Below are 19,975 nucleotides of genomic sequence, written 5' to 3'. Positions count from 1 at the left end.
GCACATTATGCACATTATATGATCCATCTTTGTCTCATCATCTCTCTACTGTGCATACGAAGAAATGCTCATTATATGATTATTCATCTTTGCCTCATTATCTCTCTTCTGTGCATGATCTCGCTTCTGCAGCTACCAATGCGCGGTAGTCCACTCCATACTCCCCAATTTTATAATTTTCTGAAATAAATAATTACCTTTATGTATTCTTTTAATTCAAGCACAAGTGCAGCACAAACTTCTGGTACTATGTACCATATGGCTTGCTTTGACTTCAGACTTCATATCCAACAGAAGTGCGGTACCTGAACGTTTCTTATACAACTGAGTGTGTCAACACCTTCGTTCTTTTTTCTTCATCTTATTTAACAAAGAAGCCATGTCAACAACCATCTCTAAAATTGCTGTATTTTATTCACGATCAGACATGATTGCACTCCAAAAATACACAACACGCTTGCACTTCTACACAAACAAAATTGTTACTTCGCACACGTTGGTTCGTCGCTTTCCATGGATCGTGACGAGTTTGCGATAAGTTCGCGATAAGTTCGCTAAAAATATTTTCAACAAACTGTTCGCGAACAGCTCGCGACCAGTTCGCGAACACTTCGGCTCGCATATGTGTACCCATCTTAAGAGATTTGCCTGTCTGGCACTTTTCTTCCATCCAGATTGTGATTTTCATTCTACCATTTTCTTAGTTGCTTCTGTGCCTTCTAACCTACGTGCGTGTTCCAGTCATGCACACCTCGTAGATTTTTTGACGTTTCTTCATATTCTTGATGTACCACCGTCTTCTTTACCGGACCTTAACACCTTTCTCAGTATATTTCTCTCTAATAATTTTATTGGTTATTATATTTTTTTGTTCTAACCCCAGTCTCAAATCTTTCGGTTGTTACGGCTCTTATTAGGGCTCCATAAATGATCATTTCTTTTATTGGCATAGTACGGACGATTTCTACTAGTGATGGGTGCGTTTATTTCTCACGTATGGTCTCTTAAGCCCAAAGAGCATCGGAGTTACTAAAGGAAGGAGGAGACGCACTACAAAAAACAATACATGAATTGATAACAAAGATATGGTCGAATAAACAGCTACCAACGGAGTGGAATAGCGGTATTATTGTACCATTACATAAAAAAGGAAATCAGTTAGAATGTGGAAACTACCGTGGAATCACGCTGCTGAATGCAGCATACAAGATAATGTCCAATGTCATTTATGAAAGACCACACGCTGAAAAAATAGTTGGCAAATACCAAAGTGGCTTCTGTAGACAGAAGTCAACAATAGACCAGATATTTGTTCTGCGACAGATCCTCGAAAAAACAAGTGAATATAACATCGACACACATCATCTCTTCATAGACTTTGAAAGCGCATATGACAATATAAACCGAGAATTCTTAATAAAAGCAATGAAAGAATTTAATATACCAACACAACTAATAGAACTGATAATAGAATCTCTAAAAGTAGAAAGTAGAATCCGGATACAAAATGAATTAACGGAAACAATAGATGTGAAAAAGGGACTACGCCAGGGAGACGCTCTATCATGCATCTTGTTCAACATCGTACTCGAGAAAATACTGAGGGACACAACAGTCAATACACGAGGAACAATCATTAATAAAAGCGTGCAAATACTAGCATTTGCAGATGATGTTGACATAATCGCAAGATCAAGAAGATAAATGATAGAGGCATATAACCAAATAGAACGAGCTGCACAAAATAGTGGTCTTAAAATCAATCAGACCAAAACAAAATATATGCAGGTAAGTAAAAACGCAGAAATAAGGCAGCCACAAAATATAACAATAGGAGAATACAATATAGAGGGGGTAAAAAACTTTATATACTTGGGATCCCTAGACACGTCTGATAATAACGTTACGGAGGAAGTGAAGAGGCGAATATTTATTGCAAATAAATGTTACCGTGGCTTAATTAGACACCTAAGATCAGATAACGTCCCAAGAAAGACAAAATGCCAAATATATAAAACCCTAATAAGACCGGTACTCACATATGGCTCAGAAACCTGGACACTCATTAAAAGAGAGGAAACGTTGTTAGCCACCTTCGAAAGAAAAATCTTGCGACACATATATAAGGGCACAAAAGAAAACGGAATATGGCGAAGACGATACAACTCTGAACTATACAAAATATACCAGGATCCGGATATTATAACATTCATTAAAATAGGACGGCTGCGTTGGATAGGACATGTAGAAAGAATGGAAGAAGGCGAAATACCAAACAAAATATTCAAACAGATGCCAGTAGGAAAAAGAACAAGAGGAAGACCGAAACTGAGATACTTAGAACAAATAGAAAATGATATAACAACTTTAAAAATAAAAAACTGGAGAAAAAAAGTACGAAACAGATCAGAATGGAGAAGAATCCTGGAACAGGCCAAGACCCAAAAAGGGTTGTCGAGCCAGTGATGATGATGATGTGAACGTGAAGGTAGAACGTTCAAAGGTTTACTTTAAGGTTCTGAAACTATTTTTTGTGGAGTGGTTAGGTTGTGATTTTCATCACAATCACAAGCAATAATTGCGGCTTAATCCAATAAAAAGAACACAATGTCTATCTATTGCATTTTTAGGTATTCCTCGCACGGTCATATATTTGGTTTTTGTTTCATTGATTGCAACTCGTAAGTCTCATTTTTGGTGTTTTAAAATAAATGTCTAACACTCCATAAAGACATTGCTTGTTCCTGCTACTCACAGCTGTATCATCCAATGTCTACTCACTTAGTGTGTATATGGCCAGTTTTTCGGATGAACGTTTGATGGATTTTTTTGGACTGTTCCTCGTATGAATATATTGCTGCTGTGACTCTATTTGGTCTAAATTCATTGTGATAATCACCGCTTATATTTTTTATAAAAGATACTGCCGTCTCATACGGTCTTTGTTATTCTGTCCATATAAGATTATTAGGTACAGAAGTTATACTGAATATAAAAAAGAGAAAACTCTTTTTCTACTGAATATAGAAAAGAGAAAAAAAACGAAAAGAGAAATACTTAGGCCACCTGATGAGACAAAAGTACACATTCCTACAAAATATAATGCAAGGAAAAATCCAAGGAAGCAAAAATCCAGACCGTAGAAGAATGTCCTGGATGAGGAATTTAAGAGAGTGGTTTGGCTGTACCACTAACGAATTATTCAAAACAGCAGTAAATCAAATTAGAATCGCCCTAATGATATCCAATCTCTGATAGGAGAGGCACTCAAAGAAGAAGAAGGTAATTCTTCTCTATAGATCAGTTCTTCTATTTTTTTTAGTATTAAGAGTAAAAAACTGGAAAAAATGAAGATGGGTCGAAATAGTAACAAATATGAAAAAAAAAGCCAGATAAAGAAAGGAAGTTATTTCAATTATTAAAAGAAGAATGGTCGAATATTGAGGTCACTTCATGAAACGACAATAGAAGAGACAAAAACAAAGGAAAGCGGAATTCAGGCTTAAAGAAGAATGCCATGGTGGCTCTTAATGTGAGCTGCACAAAAAATGAGTTCTTTACATCAGCTGTACAAAACACTAAGATAGTCTTGATGACTTTCAATCTCAGATACGATCAGAACAAGTAGAAAATAATGTTAAGTCGAAAACCACTAAAATATTTTACTTTACGAATCACTCTGTAATGTGTAGAATATCTACCAGGGGCATTTGTAGGCCAGGCAAATTGGATAATGTCTTTAACAAGATAACATTTTATTTACTTTCTGTACGTTCATCGGGAAAATTGAATACTGGAAAACAAAGTGGATTTGCAATAACCCTTTTAGTTTCGCAGTTATTGATAAGTGTGTAACTTTCTTGTATTTAAGTAAACGTGTTGATCCCAAAATAAGAGTACATTGTTAAAGCGGTTAGAGCATGTTCAAAGCTAAAATTAAACCTTAGTCACCCAATTCATAGAATCTTCGAGTGGTAAGTTCTTCGAGTGAGTGAAAAGAAAGTCCAAAGGAGTAAATTTTTTATGACAAAGTATTTAGAAATTATTCCATACAAAACTAGATAATTGAGTGCACTGGAGAAATTTATATAGGACCACAAATAAAAGTAACAATAACAAGAAAGGCATAGATGATTAAGTCAGGGAATCTATATCGAATAAACATAATTCCTTGGTGTTGTTGGAACTAAATATATTTTTTTTATTTTGTTTTTGAAACATGACATTTTTTCTTTGATTTTTTAGCGACTGTAACAAATTTTTTAGTCCCTGACAAGAACGATTGACCATTATCTTTACTCCTGATATATTTTACCCCATTCTAGGAATTTATGTACTTTCAAAACGTTTATTTATTTCACCCATAACTCAAATTTCTCGATGCAATTGTTACACAACAATAAGGATTTTTCTACCTGCAACTACTTTAAGAATCATTATATTTTTTCTTAGAAGTTTGGTTTTGTTATGAGATCGGGCTGAGATATTGGGATGTTATGTTGACTTCGTCGTATTTTGTACATTGAAAAATTTGAGTTTTTGTTATAAATGTAGCACAATTTTACACCAAGGCACGATTGTATCGATAACGCATTCAAACATTGTATAACCAAAGAATATAGACGCTTAAGCGTCTATATTCTTTGGTATAACTAACTAAATAATCTAAAACTATGACGCTTTATTTCAGCTTTTTAAATTCGGAGAAAGGAAGAGGTCACTATGTGCGGGTGATAATATTGATGACAATTTCTACATTTTTGTCAAAAACTTTAGACTGCTACTAACATTTTCTTTAAAAATAACTTTTATAATCCTGTACTCTTATTTACGGGAAAAATCAGTACACCTTTAAGTTATTTTAATTTCGCTTTTCATGCAGACAACTGGCAACAGCATTAGACATGGATAACGCTATCAACTATTAACACTTTCTTTCGAAAGAAAGAAAATCTAATGATCACATACAAAAGTCATTCTCAAATAATGTTATGACTAGAAAAGAAGATATAGCGAATGTAAGTAAGGATTGTAACAACGAATATATATTGCATAATAGAAGCACATTTCAAATGGAAGAAATGTTCACGGTTGGTATACTTCAAAATACTCCTGTAGATGGCAACTGAATAGGTAAACTTTATTATATTATGTGTAGATTTCTACATATTTAAATTAAAAATTTTAATCAAAATACTGTTCATAGTTCTAAAAACATTCTTAAAGAAAAGACAATGTTATTAAAAAGTATTAAAAGTTAACATATTTTATTTTCTACAAAAAAATATGGTGCAAGAGTAGCATTTGATCTATATTATTATTTAAATAAAAGAGAAAGAGAAACCGAAGAGAGCCAGAAAGAAACAAAAAACACAACATTGTCAAGAAATAAAGTAGTATCAGAGTCGATATGATGACTTCAATGTCCATCGAATGGTGAAGGAAATAGCTGGAAAGTTCCAAAAACGCAACAGCGGAAAAATAAATAATGAAAGCAATCTTGCCATAACCAAAGAAGATAAAAAGAAAGAAACTTTTCCACGACCTTAGAATAATACAAAAACCCACCATTTAAGAAAATTCAGGTCCCGAAATCCTACCAGAAGAAATAACGGCAGCCTTCGGACAAATGAAGGATGGAAAGGCACCGGGACCTAATGAAATTCCTGCAGAACTGCTGAAGCTATTAAATGCAGAACAAATAATATCTGAATTAATGAAATATACATTAGATGCAGAACAAATAATAACTGAATTAATGAAATATACAAGGCAGGAAAAATAATAGTCTTCTTCTTCAAGTGCCCTCTCCGCTACGGAGTTTGGCAATCATCATTGCTATTAGTATCTTTGAAGCTGTTGCTCTAAATAATTGGTTAGATGTGCACTGGAACCAGTCTTTTAAATTGCGCAGCCAAGATATACGTCGTCTCCCCACTTCACTATTTGTTACTTTGTCTGTCCAAGGTATTTTCAAAATTTTTCTGTATATCCAAATTTCGAAGGCCTCTAGTTTATTAATATTGCTCTTGTTTAAAGTCCAAGTCTCTACTCCGTACAGCAGTATCGAGAAGATGTAGCATGTCATGACTTCACAGAATGTCCTTCATATTAACAAAAGCAGCTCGAGCCTTTCCAATTCTAGTTTTTATTTCTTCTGTGATGTCATTGTTGTTATTAACGCTTGTTCCCAAATATTTATATTTGTGCACCCGTTCGATTTCGTTATTGTGAATGTACAGTCCTCATCATGTAATCATGAATTTCGTCTTCTTGACGTTCATTGTTAACCCTTTCTCTTCACTAGCTGTGACTACCTTGTTTAAAATGGCTTGCAGGTCGTCTACTGTATCCGCCATTAAAACCGTATCATCTGCGTATCTAATATTATTAATTGGTTGGCCGTTAACTTTTATCCCAATTTCTTCTTCCTCCAATGCTTTCTTCATAATTTCTTCCGAATAGAGATTAAATAGCATTGGTGCAAGCACACATCCTTGTCTAATCCTTTTTTTAATTTGAATTTCATTTGTTGTGCTATTTTCGATGCGTGCGACTGCTTTCTGATTATAATACAGAGTATATATTCTTATATCGCGAGTGTCTAACTGTTTAGCTTCCAAGATCTCTAAAAAGTTGGTCACGCTTGACGTTATCAAACGCCTTGTTGTAATCAATGAAACAAGCAAATACATTTTGATTCACATCCAAACACCTCTGTATCAAGACGTTAAAGGCAAATAATGCTTCGCGAGTTCCATATCCCTCCCGGAATCCAAACTGAGGTTCTCCGATATCTTCTTCCAATTTTCTGTAAATTCTATTGTGAATTATTTTGAGGAATATTTTTAAGGTGTGGCTTATCAGACTGATCGTGCGATGGTTACTGCACTGCTTAGCATGTGCCTTCTTGGGAAGAGGGACAAACGTTGATCTTAGCCATTCTTCAGGAATTATACTGTTCTCATAAATCTTGTTAAATAAGTCTACTAACAAGTAGATTCGATCTTTGTCTATCAACTCTATCAATCCGCTGGTAGCTCGTCTGGACCTGGAGCTTTGCTTTGCTAAAAATACCAGTAGAGTGGCTCAAATCAGCCACTCTGCTGGTATCTAGACTAGACATATAGGATCATAAGACTATAGGATCATAAGCCTAATGAGCCATCTGCTAAAGCTGTTTTTAAAAGTTGTCCACAACAGTTTGGATTTGTGAACGCCCTTGGTACGAGGGAAGCTTTATTTAGCGTGCAGGTATTGTTTCAGAAATGTAGCTGTGATGTTTTTGCATGCCTGATTGACTACAAGAATGCTTTCGATAGAGTCAGACATGAACAAATGATGGAAGTGCTGAAGAGGACAGGGATTGACGGAAGATACCTAAAAATACTAGCTAACCTGTATTGGAATCAACCAGCGGTACTCCGAATAGATGGAGAATATACAAATCAGGTCAAAATTTTAAGGGGGGTGAGACAGGGGTGCATAATTTCACCACTGATATTCAATCTGTACTCGGAACACATTTTTGAAGAGGCTCTAAAACGTATTGATGAAGACAATCTCAATAAATGGAGTTAAGCTCAATAACCTGCGGTATGCAGATAATACAATAGTGTTTTCCAATATCATCTTCTTCTTCTTCATGTGCCTTGTCCGTCCCGAACGTTGGCAATCAACATGGCTATTCTGACTTTGTTTACGGCAGATCTGAATAGTTCAGCAGATGACAATCCGAACCATTGCCGCATGTTTTGGAGCCACGAGTGTCTTCTCCTCCCTGGACCCCTTCTCTGTCTATTTTCCCTTGAACGATCAGCTGTAGTACTCTATATTTATTATGTCTCATAACGTGACCCAAGTATTCCAACTTTCTTTTCTTTATACTTATTCCAACCTCCCACTCTTTACCTATCCGGCGTAGTACCTCCTCGTTGGTCACGTGATCAGTCCAGGATATACGTAATATACGTCGGTAAGCCCACATTTCGAAGGCCTATACTTTTTTCATCAATGTTGGGGTCATTGTCCATGCCTCCATTCCATGTAACAAAACCGAGAATACATGACATTTCAGAAGTCGAATTTTGAGAGGTAGGGTGAGGCTTTTAGAGGTGAAAATTTGATTCATGCTAGTGAACGATGCTCTTGCCTTTTCTACTCTTATACGTATTTCCTTCGCTTGATCCCAATTTGAGTTAACTGTTGTTCCCAAGTAGATGTACGAATCCACGTGTTCAATTCTTTCATTGTCTAATATCAGTTGCTGTGGTGGTTGTTGGGTTTTGCTTACTAACATCCATTTGGTTTTTGTGATATTTAGTCTGAGTCCGTATTGTGCACTTGTTTTTTGTATCTTACTCATTAGGCAACTCAGTTCCTCCATGCTACTTGCTAGAATCACAGTGTCATCAGCATACCTTATGTATCCTATGCATCCAATATCATAGAAAAACTTAATGAACAATATAATGGAAACAAGTAGAACATATGGACTGGATATAAACACCAGCAAAACCAAGCGAATGATCATTAACAAGAAAAAATTACTGGAGCAAATCTGTATGTGAACCAAATAAGAATTGAACGTATCACGCAGTACAACTACTTGGGAACTATAATCAATGAGTAGTTGGACAATACCCAAGAGATTAAATGTCGCATTGAAAAGCCAAAAAGTGCATTCTTGACTATGAGCTCTGTGTGTAAGAGCGATGACCTCACCCTAGAAACAAAAATAAGGCTCCTTAAATGTTACGTGTACTCAGTGCTTCAGTACGAAGTAGAAACGCGGACATTAAAGGTGGAAACTCTTTCAAAACTTCAGGCTTTTGAGCTATGGTTATACAGAAGCATCCTGAAGATACCATGGACAGTCAAAGTCACCAATGAAGAAGTACTACGGAGGATGAACACAACCGCGGATTTGGTCAACATCGTGAAGGGCCTTAAGCTGCAGTACTTAGGACATATAATAAGAAATTAAGGCAGATATGAGCTACTCTTCTCCAATGCATTTTGCAAGGTAAAATTGAAGCAAAAGGGGCCCCAGGACGAAGAAGCATATCCTGGCTTGCTAACCTGAGAGCATGGTAAAGACCTCAACACAGCTATTCCGTATAGCAACCAACAAAGTCATCATAGCCAGAATGATCGCCAACGTTTCGGGACGGACAGGCACCCTAAGAAGAAGATATAATTAAGGTAGAAGGTGCACGATCCCGGTAGAGAATGGGCTGCTACAGGGCTTGGTGACTCCGACTTATGCTAACCGCTGATGTCTCTCCTTTCTATTATGTCCTATTATTAGGTCCTTATACCCTTTCCTGTCTACAATATCTCCTATACAGATAGCAAGCGTGGCAGGTTTTAAAATCACGCCAACCACACCGTAAAATAAAATGAAAATGTCATTTTCTCAAAATGTATTACCCCAGGCAAGTACGAAAAGATTTCCAGAACTTCGCACTAAACTACTAGTCTGTACCACAGATTCGGGGGGAGGGGAATGCTGACAAGTAAACACACCAAACTTAGAAAACCTTTAAAACTCAACGTCGCTACATATAATACTAGATCCCTAGCAACAGAAGAAAGAACCAAAGAGATGATGGAAGCAGAAATGTTGAAAATTAAATGAGATAAGATAGACGTTAGCGAAGTAAAACAACAAAGGGAAAGCCTGAAAAAACTGAAATCGTGTCATTTATTTTATCCGGTCGGTAGTGAAACTGAAACAATGGGAGGCGTTTTCTTCTTCGTATACAGAAAACATGAAAACAACATTCATTATATCACTAAAAAGTTTCTCTACTAAGGTACCTTCTTTAACCTTAAAACTAATGAAAGATGTAGATTAAAAATTGTACAATTATATGCCCCAACAAGTGGCCATTCGGACTATTAAATAGAAGAATTTTACGATATTACTTTAGCCACAAACGATACAAAAGCATACTTTACCATAATATGTGGTGACTTTAACGCTAAAACGGGAAGAAAGGTAAAGAACACAATGGAATTAGAGAGATAAGTAAAATATTTCAAAAATCTGTTAGGATGGACAACCGAAAGCATAAAAGTGAACAATTTTAAGAAACGATTGAGAATAACCAAAGGCTCAAAGTTCTAAGGAGAAAATTGACAAATAGCAAAAAACACACAAAAGAAAGTAAAGGATAGATGTAAATATCATAAACAGAGACGAATTACTTAGGGTAGTAGAAGATTTTTATACAGAATTTTATGAATTTTTTGGTAAAATTTAGTAACTGATCTTTTTTCTAAATCACAAAAGCACTCTCTATAATCTCACATAATTATTATTCTTCCACTCGTATATAAAATTTATAAAATGATAGTAAGCAAAGTAGAACAGCACATTTTTGCTATTTCTTCCGCGACGATAAATACGATATTCCATACATTCTTTCTGCATTACTCACAAGATACTTGAGTTCTTAAATTTATTTATAATGTTAATTTAATGCTGTAAATTCCATTCCCACCGTATATTAGATGAAATATCAAATATACGCGTATTTATAATGTGTGTTAGTAATCAATGTATTCGATATTTAAATCGAACAACATACTAGCAATTCCGTTGATTGTATAATACTATTATTTTGTGTAGGCAATGGTGTTAAGATTGAGATTTTATTTATGCACTTGTGTACTAGATCTACTAGATGCTGCGAAATGTTGTAATTCAGAATACTTCGGTAACAAAATTTCATCTACGGCCTTTTTAAGCATTATATCAACTCGAGCCCTACGACTTCGTAGAAGTGTCAGCAAAAGCCATAATATAATTTGTTAAAAAGGCTTGGTTGAAAGGACAAATTGCACCTAGGGATGAGCAACAATAGACGCGTGAAAGGGTGGTTGAGCCCCCAATCATATTGAACCTAAGGTAAAAATAAACCCAATCTAGTGAAATGTGATTTCACAAACAAGTGTAAAATATAACTGAAATAAAAACAATAACTGAATAACTGCTCAACAAAACAAAATCAACATAAACAAAAGGAATTAAAATAGACTGAGTGGACAAAACCAAGGCCTAACTAAAGCCTTGTAATGAACATTCTTGTGACTGATTGAAATTATGTTATGCAACGATAGTGTAAAAGATCTATCTAGACTTGGTACAACTTCTTGTTCATTGTGTTTAACTCTTAAATGGCGTTGTGGGGTCAGGCGGACCCGCAGTACTTTTTAAATCCATGTTAAACTTTGCATCCATGCAAATTTAGCATTTATGCCTGGCCGCGAAATCTACATTTGAGTTGTTGGTGCAGTCGTAAGCCCCTCTGATCTCCGATACGCACGTCACCGGTAATTCTGTATTGCTCTGAATAGCCAGCGGTAAAGTTTTTTTGGGGTCTGTGTGGTACCACGACGCTAGTAGTGTTTTATTTCTGAAATGGCAGGTTCTTTCAAAAAAGTGTATTTGGGAGAGCCTATTTTAATAGAAAGTGTAAGGCGGTGATATGATGAATTAAAATTCTTAGAATTCAAGCTTAAAAGGCGAGTTTAGTGATTATGAGGACAGCAACGACAAGATTTTTCTCCAGAGAGATACATAACTCTGCTTCGGAGATGGAAGATCAGGGGATACATAACTCTGATTCTGAGATGGAAGATCAGGGGGACAATGCTGAAACACAAGAACGTCGGGCTATAGGTGAAGAAGAAAAGGGACCAGAAGCAACAAATAAAAAGTATTTTGGTAAAATTCAATTCAAAAAGTGATTTGCTGTTCCCGCCAATCCAGATTGAATATTAGAACAAAAAACACAATGTGGTAAAAGTTCTTCCAGGGTTGAAAGGACCTGCAAAATGTGGTGATATGTCTTCTTCTTCTTCGTGATGCTAGGATTACTCCTGTTTGTCTGCCTCTTATTCTGTTTCAGTTGTTGTTGACTGTACATTATCTTTCCACCTTTTTGGCGGCCCTCCAACGGGTCTTCTGCTATAGGGCTTGTTGTTTTTACAGATGTTCGCTAATCTATCTGGTGATGTCTCTGGTCCCTTAAAAATATGGAGCCTTCTGTTCACAGAGGATATGGAAAACGAAATAATTCTACGGACAAATGAACAGATATTGTTATTTCAAGATAAATTTAGCAAGTCTGAGAGAACAGAACTGACAAAACTAACAAAAGAAGAATTTAGAGCATTTCTCGCGATATTGTATTACTCTGTAGTTTTCAAGTCAAATGATGAAGACTTGCAAGAAATATTTGCAACAGATGGAACGGAACCAGACATATTCAGATTCATGTCTTTGAAAAGAGTATATGTGTTGCTCGCATGTCTAAGGTTTGTTGACTGAATAGTTAGTGTAAATATTTTATTGCTTTTGTTTTAGGTGTGATAATGCAGATGCTCGAGAAGAACGTAAAACTAATGATGAACAGTGTCTTGGTTATTTAAGCGTTTTGTAAAAAAATGCCAAGACTGTTATTTTATGGGAGAATTGTGTTGTATCGACAAAATGCTGATAGGTTTTCTCGGTAAATGTAGGTTGCGCATGTACATACCTAATAAACCTCGGAAATATAGACTGAAAATTATGGCCCTAACAGACGCAAGTACCCACTATTTCTATAATAGCTATATTTACTGTGGTAAGGATAGTAGAATATTTTCTCTAACAAATGAGGAGAGATGTTTCATAAAACCAACACAAGCGGTGTTGAGAGTGTCATCCAATTGCTAATTCACACCGAAATGTCACAGCAGACAATCGGTTTTCATCCATAGAAGTCATGGATGCATTAAAAAAAACGAGGACTGGCCTATGTTGGCACGCTCAAGCGAAACAAAAAGGAAATACCTATGCAGTTCCTTCCAAGTGGAGCAGAGCTGAAGGATTTTCCATTTAGGGTTTTACAAATGACTACACTATAATTTCCTACGTTCAGAAAAAAGGGAAGGCAGTTCTGTTAATATCATCAATGCACTATACCGAATGTGAGGATATAGAATCTGGTAAACCCGAAATCATTTGCTTCTATAATATAATCAAACAAAAGGCGCATATGTTTGCAAGAATTGCATTTAAAAAACTGTTACTTGTAAATAGTTCCCAGTTCTGTTGATAATAATATATTTTAATTAGAGAGTTTGTATATTTTAGTTTCTTGTTCTTTATTTGAAACGAAAAAATCAAAAAAGAAATAGTGATTTTATTTTTTATATTTCTTCTGTAAGAATTTATGTTCTGCTGTCAGGAAACATTGAAAAATAAGTTATGTTACATTTTTTTTAGCACTTGTCATTATTACCTAATGAAAAATAAATAGAAAACGGGTTTACATGGTTTTATTCCAGCTTAAATGATTACAAATTATAACGAAATAATGAATTATGCCTTTATTAATTTCACAAAAAACTAAAAAAAAAATGGGGTCCAGTAGACCCCAGGACGCAGTTAACGGCAGACTAAACCACGACACCAGTTAAGGGTTAATGCATACATATTTGTAACAAAGTAAATATCACATTTTTTCCACGGACTGGTATTGGTCTCATGATTTATCTAATTAGTCTAGTTTTGGTACTTTGGGACTTGAAATTTTAAATATTATTTTAAAATTAAAGCAGTTGCACAATTAGATTGCACAAATTGCTGTTAAAATAAATATTTTCTTTAAAAGTTAAATATAAGAGGTACTTACATATAACGCATAGCCATTGGCGTCAGTCGTCTGTCCTGTAACAATAAAACAAATGAGTTGCTGGAAAATTAAAAAATGATCTATAATTACGTCTTTTATTTATATAAGGAAATCTGCTTACTGAGTTGTTAATTAAGAATTTATATATTAATCAACATGCTGGTCATCAGATAACAAATTGCTCTGCTCGAGACGAGGTGTAAATATTTAGATTTTTAATTCCATTTAAGAGCTAATAGAATAGAAGGATAATCAGAAAGAACAAAAGAAAATTGATTGACAGGAATTTGTAGATGACACCAAAAAAGTAACAAGTGAAAACAGAAAACAAAAGGTATCGAAATGGTTCGAGTGCAGGTTGAATGGAAGTACATATCTATCGCCAGTTTCCATTTTTAATTTTCATTCGTTTGACTTGAATAGAGTCCTTATCCGCGAAGTTTTTGCGAAAATACCGTTCTGGCCAAATACTTCTGTTTGAAAATTTGCTGGATTAGTAATTTATATTCTTTAGAATTATTGGTTTGTCATACACTGGACACGATGTACGACGAATTTGCATATTAGGTATTGGAGAAATGTTTCCTACTAATTTCTCCAACGTAAAAACAGTCTTCTCCTTCTTATAGCCGTGCACCTAGTGTGTTGGCGAATTATGTAAACGTCTGTCTTTCGCGGCATGCAAAAGCTCGTCAGTGTTATTTACGCCTATCCAGTTTATTATATTCCGTAGCCACGACAATAACTTGCGACATACTCCTCTCTTGACCTCAATCTTTCCTTTGATAATTAGTTGAGGAATTGCGTATTTTTTTCCTCTCGGGATTTGACCCAGATATCAAATTTTTTATACATTGATCAAGTTCTTGCCCTCAATATTTCCTTGGATAATTAGTTGAGGAACAGCGTATTATTTTCCTCTTAGGATTTGGCCCAGGTATCTAATTTTTCATACCTTGATCAAGTTGAGGAATTCTCTAAGAATTTGCTCTTCTTAAGACTGGCTTGTTTCTCACCCTATTGGTATTCCGAACATTCTTCGCAAGGTCCACATTTCGAAGGCCTCCAACTTATTAATGGAGGACATTTTTATCGTCCATATCTCCATGCCGTATAACAACATGAACCATATATAACATTTAATCATTTTATAATGGAGATTAAAGGACAAATTGCGGTTACATAGTAGCGGTTTAAATTAAAGAAAAGCTTATTTTGCTTGTTCGGTACGGCATTTTTTTTTCTTGCTGAGGATCCCATTGGTCATTCACCATCTTTCCTAAATATGTGAATGTTTTACTTGTTCGATTGTATTCCTTCGGATTTTTTTAAATAAAACAGTAAATCGTAATTCGATCTTTCGGCCAAATACCATTGTAATTTGTTTATCATCGAAGTTACTTTCTAAGACTTAAGGGTTATACGTTGGGATTCTTCAAATTCCTGTTAGAAACCTTTTCGGGAGTATCTGTTTAAGCTTTGTTTACAGGTTTCTCGCTTGTCGCATTTAATCAGTGGTCGTTGTTTAGCTTCCTTCCTAAAAACGAAAAACTGGTAAAAGATGCAGTTGTAAGGTATTCAAACTAAAAGTTATTTGACACATGGTACAGCTATTGGTAGATAAAACACAAAAAAAAATGAAAAAAGGAATCATTATCAAAGGGCAAACACATCAAGAGAGTTTATAGATGGCGGTTTATTCTTTGCAGAAATGCAAACATTATAAAATAAAACAATATTTGGGCCAGCCTGCTGCAAACTACGAAGCTTATGCCCACATATTTAATACGCAATTCAATATTAGTTTCTTTTTTCCAAAGAAAGACTAATGCGACTTGTGTGAATCGTTTAAAAACGCGCCTGACGAAGAAAAAGAAAAATTACTGTCGCACCAAAAGGAAAAAGAACTAATTAGAACTGAGAAAGCTTCAGACAAAGAAAATGGAAAAGAAGAAGGATCAAATCTAGTTTTGGTAATGTACGAACTACAATCTGTCCTACCAGTGCCTATGGGACAAACATCCGCTTTTTACTATAAATCAAGATTAAATTGTTTTAATTTTACGATATTAGAAATAAGCAATGACAGGATATCATGTTACTTCTGCCATGAAGATCTGGGAAAAAGAGGAACAGTCGAAATTGGTTCATGTGTCCTGAAGTTTCTTGAAGAAATCGCTAATACACATCCTCAATCTGACATCATTCTTTATTCAGCAAAAAAAATAGGATTTTGTCTTGCAATGTATTACTACGCAATTAAGAAGTTTCAGTTAAATTCCATACCATACAAGCACCTCATCCGAGGTCATACACGAAACAAAGGTGATGTATGTAGTCCACAGTATCATCGAAAAAGTTATGAAGAGTTACGTTCCCGATCAAATTGTGTCGATTATTAGAAACGCAAAAAAAAGAGCAAAACACCCTCTTCATCGATTTGAAAACGCTTGACATCAGTTTCAACTGCCAGCTACATAACCAGCTACAAACAGGTGGATTGGAATCAGGCCTATGGTATAACCGTAAAATGAAGACGAGTGACAGGCACAAGAAATGTACAAGATGTTATAAAAAAACCTGTATACATTTCAAAAACTCCGATCTCTGGAAATACGAAGAGAGACCTAAAAAATTTATTATTAAGTAAAATAATTCCCAAATATTACGAACCTTTTTTTAATGACTTCTTTTGAATTATGAATGTTTTTATTTTTTAAAGGTGTTCAAAAAACAAAATGTTACTTTTTGGTAATTTTGAGTGATGTTTTGTTATTTTTTAAAGGTTACCATTTTGAGTAGTTTGTATTATTTACTGACAATAAAATTATATACCTAAACCTTGTTTTTAATTTGTTTAATGCTACTATAATTAATTATAGACCAACTTAAACCGATTCAGAAACTATTTTAAAAATATTGGAAGAACAATGACGCAACTAGTATTCTGCAAAGTTCTGAGGTCTGTGTAGACTCAAAAAGTTTATATTACCAAAAAACTAAGAGAGTCTTTTAAAAGTAGACTAAATTTAACAATAAAAAATTGTTTCAGTTTCAAAAATATTTACAAACTTTCTAACTTTCTTTAAAAAAATTTTAAAAGTAAATTTTCCAGCATTTTAGTAATGTGAACTTGCGTCGATGTTGCTTCGGAGAATCGATATGAAGCGATATTATGAACATTATAGGCTATTTTGACTTTAAGGACATAAAATATTTAGGAATAGTAATTGATGTCTACTAAATCTAATTTAGTGAAGATGAATCAGACAGTTAAATGGTTTGTTTACATAATATCAAGAGGGTTGTGCATAATAATAAAAGACTTTCTTCGAAAGATGATTACAAATTTAAATTGCTGACGTTTGATAATTAACTCCTAATGGACTGCTCAGTTTGGGTTTATAATATTTATGTGTGATAAATTCTTGACACCAGAAACAAAAACAGTCAGTTCAGCTAGACATAAAAAAATGCATAAATACAACACTCACCTAAATAAACAATTAAAATACAGACGGCTGTAAAATTACACTCGCAATATTATATCTGTCATCTTTTTCTTGTCTAATTAAGACAGCGGTTCTTATTTTTTGAAGGGGACTAGTATCCTGTTATGTGAATCAAGAGTTATAGAGAAGAGCATTAATAGATCTTTAGCAATTACAGCGAACTATACAGCCAAATGCTGACTTCACCTTATAAAAATCTTACACAGAACAAAATTTAAAAGGCTCTCTAATTCTCTGACATTTTCATTAGGGCCTAACACATTTGAGCATATTAAAAAAGTTCATATATATTTATGTAATATCCTACCAAATATTTGCTGCGGATACCAGAAGTGGAAAACTACGGCAAAAGGTAATAACCTAATTTAAGGAACTGCAGCGGTCACTAATTGTAGGTATGTTTAAACGGCTCTAATCCCGCTAGCGCGTAAATAAGTGTCAGAATGTCACATAAAAGTTCATAAACTTGCAAAAAGTAAATTATTTACAAGATACTTCGGTTCAGAGCTGGCCTTAAGAGTGACAAAAGGGCTGTTCGCGCCCATTAGGGAAGGATCATGCATTGTAACACGATAGAACTACGTGAAAGTACATTCGGTCTCAAGCACATGGCCAAATATTCATTAGACGAACATATATGCTAATGGGTTTAAAGCCTTGGCATGGAGTATGGATCAAACCTGAAAATTTTGCACAATTAACACTTTCTGAAACAATCAAAGCAAGGAACTACTACAAAAGCACCTAGATGATATTGTAAAACAACTATTTTAAGAAAAGTGCACCCTTAACGATTGCTTATTTGTATATTATATATTGTAATGTATTTGAAGTTATCAGGGTGATCATATTATTTTTATAAATTCTTAAATACAATTGAGACAAGTGGGAATCCATATTTATAATTTGCCTACTTTTCAACAGTCTTGTATAAAGACCTTCGTGATCTTCTGCCATATCAGGTGTTAATGTATTGTTCTTCAGATTTCACCCCAATGAAATTTTCCATTCATAAACTTTTTCTTTGCCAACAACGATTTAAATTAAAAGTTACAATTCTTTTGAATACGGATCCATAGCTACCTTCTAAATTCAAAACTTCTATAATAATTTGTTTAATTATGAATATTGATGGTTGATTCGCGAAAAACTTTATAGAATAATTTTTTGTAACTATGTAGAAGAAAACACCTTCACATGTTTTATCCTTTCTATTAGTCGTATAATTTATGCTGGTAGCATTATAAAATGAACTTACCCCTTATTTATTGGTCACCTAACATAGAACAATACCTCCTAACTAACTAATATTACAATTGACCACAAAAACCCAGCACAACGTATAAAAATCCCTCACCACTATTAACGAATACACTAAAACCGATAATGCACAGGTTCTCGTGTGATACTAATGATAGTTATCTTTGAAACTCACTTAATGAAGTTTTTATTGCAAATTTATGTAATGGTTTTTTTATGTTCGTCCTTCCCGATTTGAAAATCAACAAATTACATTACGCTACAATAATTAATATGTAGATAATTGCAGTGGTGGAACTGTCCGGTGCAGGTAATTATATTTTGAAATTATCGAAACAATATTTGTTTTTCAAATGTACAATTAATTATTGTAATAGTATTGGTGGTAATTAAATGTCACAACTACGTGAAGGAAAGTAGTGATATATTAAAATATTTAACTGTAGTTACTTCAATAGTTGCGGACTAAAACATTATTTATCTTCAGTTTTGACAAGGTGAAAGACACTGCACTGCGCATATTAACTTCAGGTTTCAATACATATATGATGAATATTGAACAACAAGATGTACTTGAAGAAGAGAATCGGCTACAAAATACTGCGGTCCAGAGTCGGCCGTAGCAGTGCCAAAAAGCACCGGCCGCGACCGAAAAAAAGCTTGGATTCGAACACAACATCGCTTTATTTACAAAGCTCAACAGGCCTTGAAAAACTAGGGCTAAAATACAATTTAATATAATATTTATATATTACAAAACTTGGATCAACTGGGGCGGCTTACTCCAATCATGCTGGCTTGCCTACTAAATTGGCTTACTATTCTCCATTCATCCCTGTTTGTTGCTCTTTTTTCTCAACCATCAATTCTCTCCTTTCTGAGATCTTCCTGTACGGTTTCGGTAACTATCTTTGTCTGGGTCGTCCTTTCCTTCTTTTCGTGATTGGGCCCCGTTTTAGAATCATCTTTGGCATCCTCTTCCTTTCCATTCTCATCACGTGCCCCATTCATCTCACTCCTTGTGCTTTTATGAAGCGACAGAGAAGCGTTATTTGCTTTTAATGTGATAGTTCAAAGAAGCGTGGATATTAATGTGGATGTGTTTGTTTGTTACGTTGATTTTCAAAAAGCATTTGACCAAAAATACATGAAAACCTAGTCCAAAGTCTAAATACAAAAAACATTGACACAAGGTACTTAAGACTAATAACTAATCTTTACTGGAATCAAAGAGCACAAATTGTAATAGACAACGAACACAGTTCAGAAATTGAAATCAGGAGAGAAGTTAGGCAGGGATGTATTATGTTTCCCTTATTATTCAATGTAAATAGTGAATCCACTTTTGAAGAATCATTACTATCTGAAAGTGAAGGAAAAATCTTTAACGGAAGAACTATTAACAACATGACATGAAGATTAACAGATGACACTGTAATTATAAAAGGTCTGCTGAAAAACTCCAACTACTGCTAAACAAGGCAAGCAGTTTATGTAAAAAATATTGACTAAAAA

General features: G+C 34.6%; 1 long non-coding RNA gene across 2 annotated transcripts in view; it reads right to left on the bottom strand.

Annotated features, from left to right (window-relative positions):
• LOC140446260 (uncharacterized) overlaps positions 1–19,975 on the bottom strand; it is a 161,303-nt gene that overhangs the window by 95,963 nt on the left and 45,365 nt on the right. The window contains exons 1-2 of one of the 2 annotated variants that reach the window (XR_011951481.1): positions 18,459–18,553; positions 13,689–13,723 (exon numbers count right to left, since the gene is read on the bottom strand). This is a non-coding gene — a long non-coding RNA (uncharacterized lncRNA). Of the gene's footprint in view, positions 1–13,688; positions 13,724–18,458; positions 18,554–19,975 lie in introns of those variants that run through there. The other variant, XR_011951480.1, reaches the window with a different exon arrangement.

Source organism: Diabrotica undecimpunctata, chromosome 7 (assembly GCF_040954645.1).
Source record: "Diabrotica undecimpunctata isolate CICGRU chromosome 7, icDiaUnde3, whole genome shotgun sequence".
Classification (NCBI taxonomy): domain Eukaryota; kingdom Metazoa; phylum Arthropoda; class Insecta; order Coleoptera; family Chrysomelidae; genus Diabrotica; species Diabrotica undecimpunctata.
The sequence above is the reverse complement of the archived record's forward strand: the minus strand, read 5'-3'. Positions and strand labels throughout refer to the sequence as shown.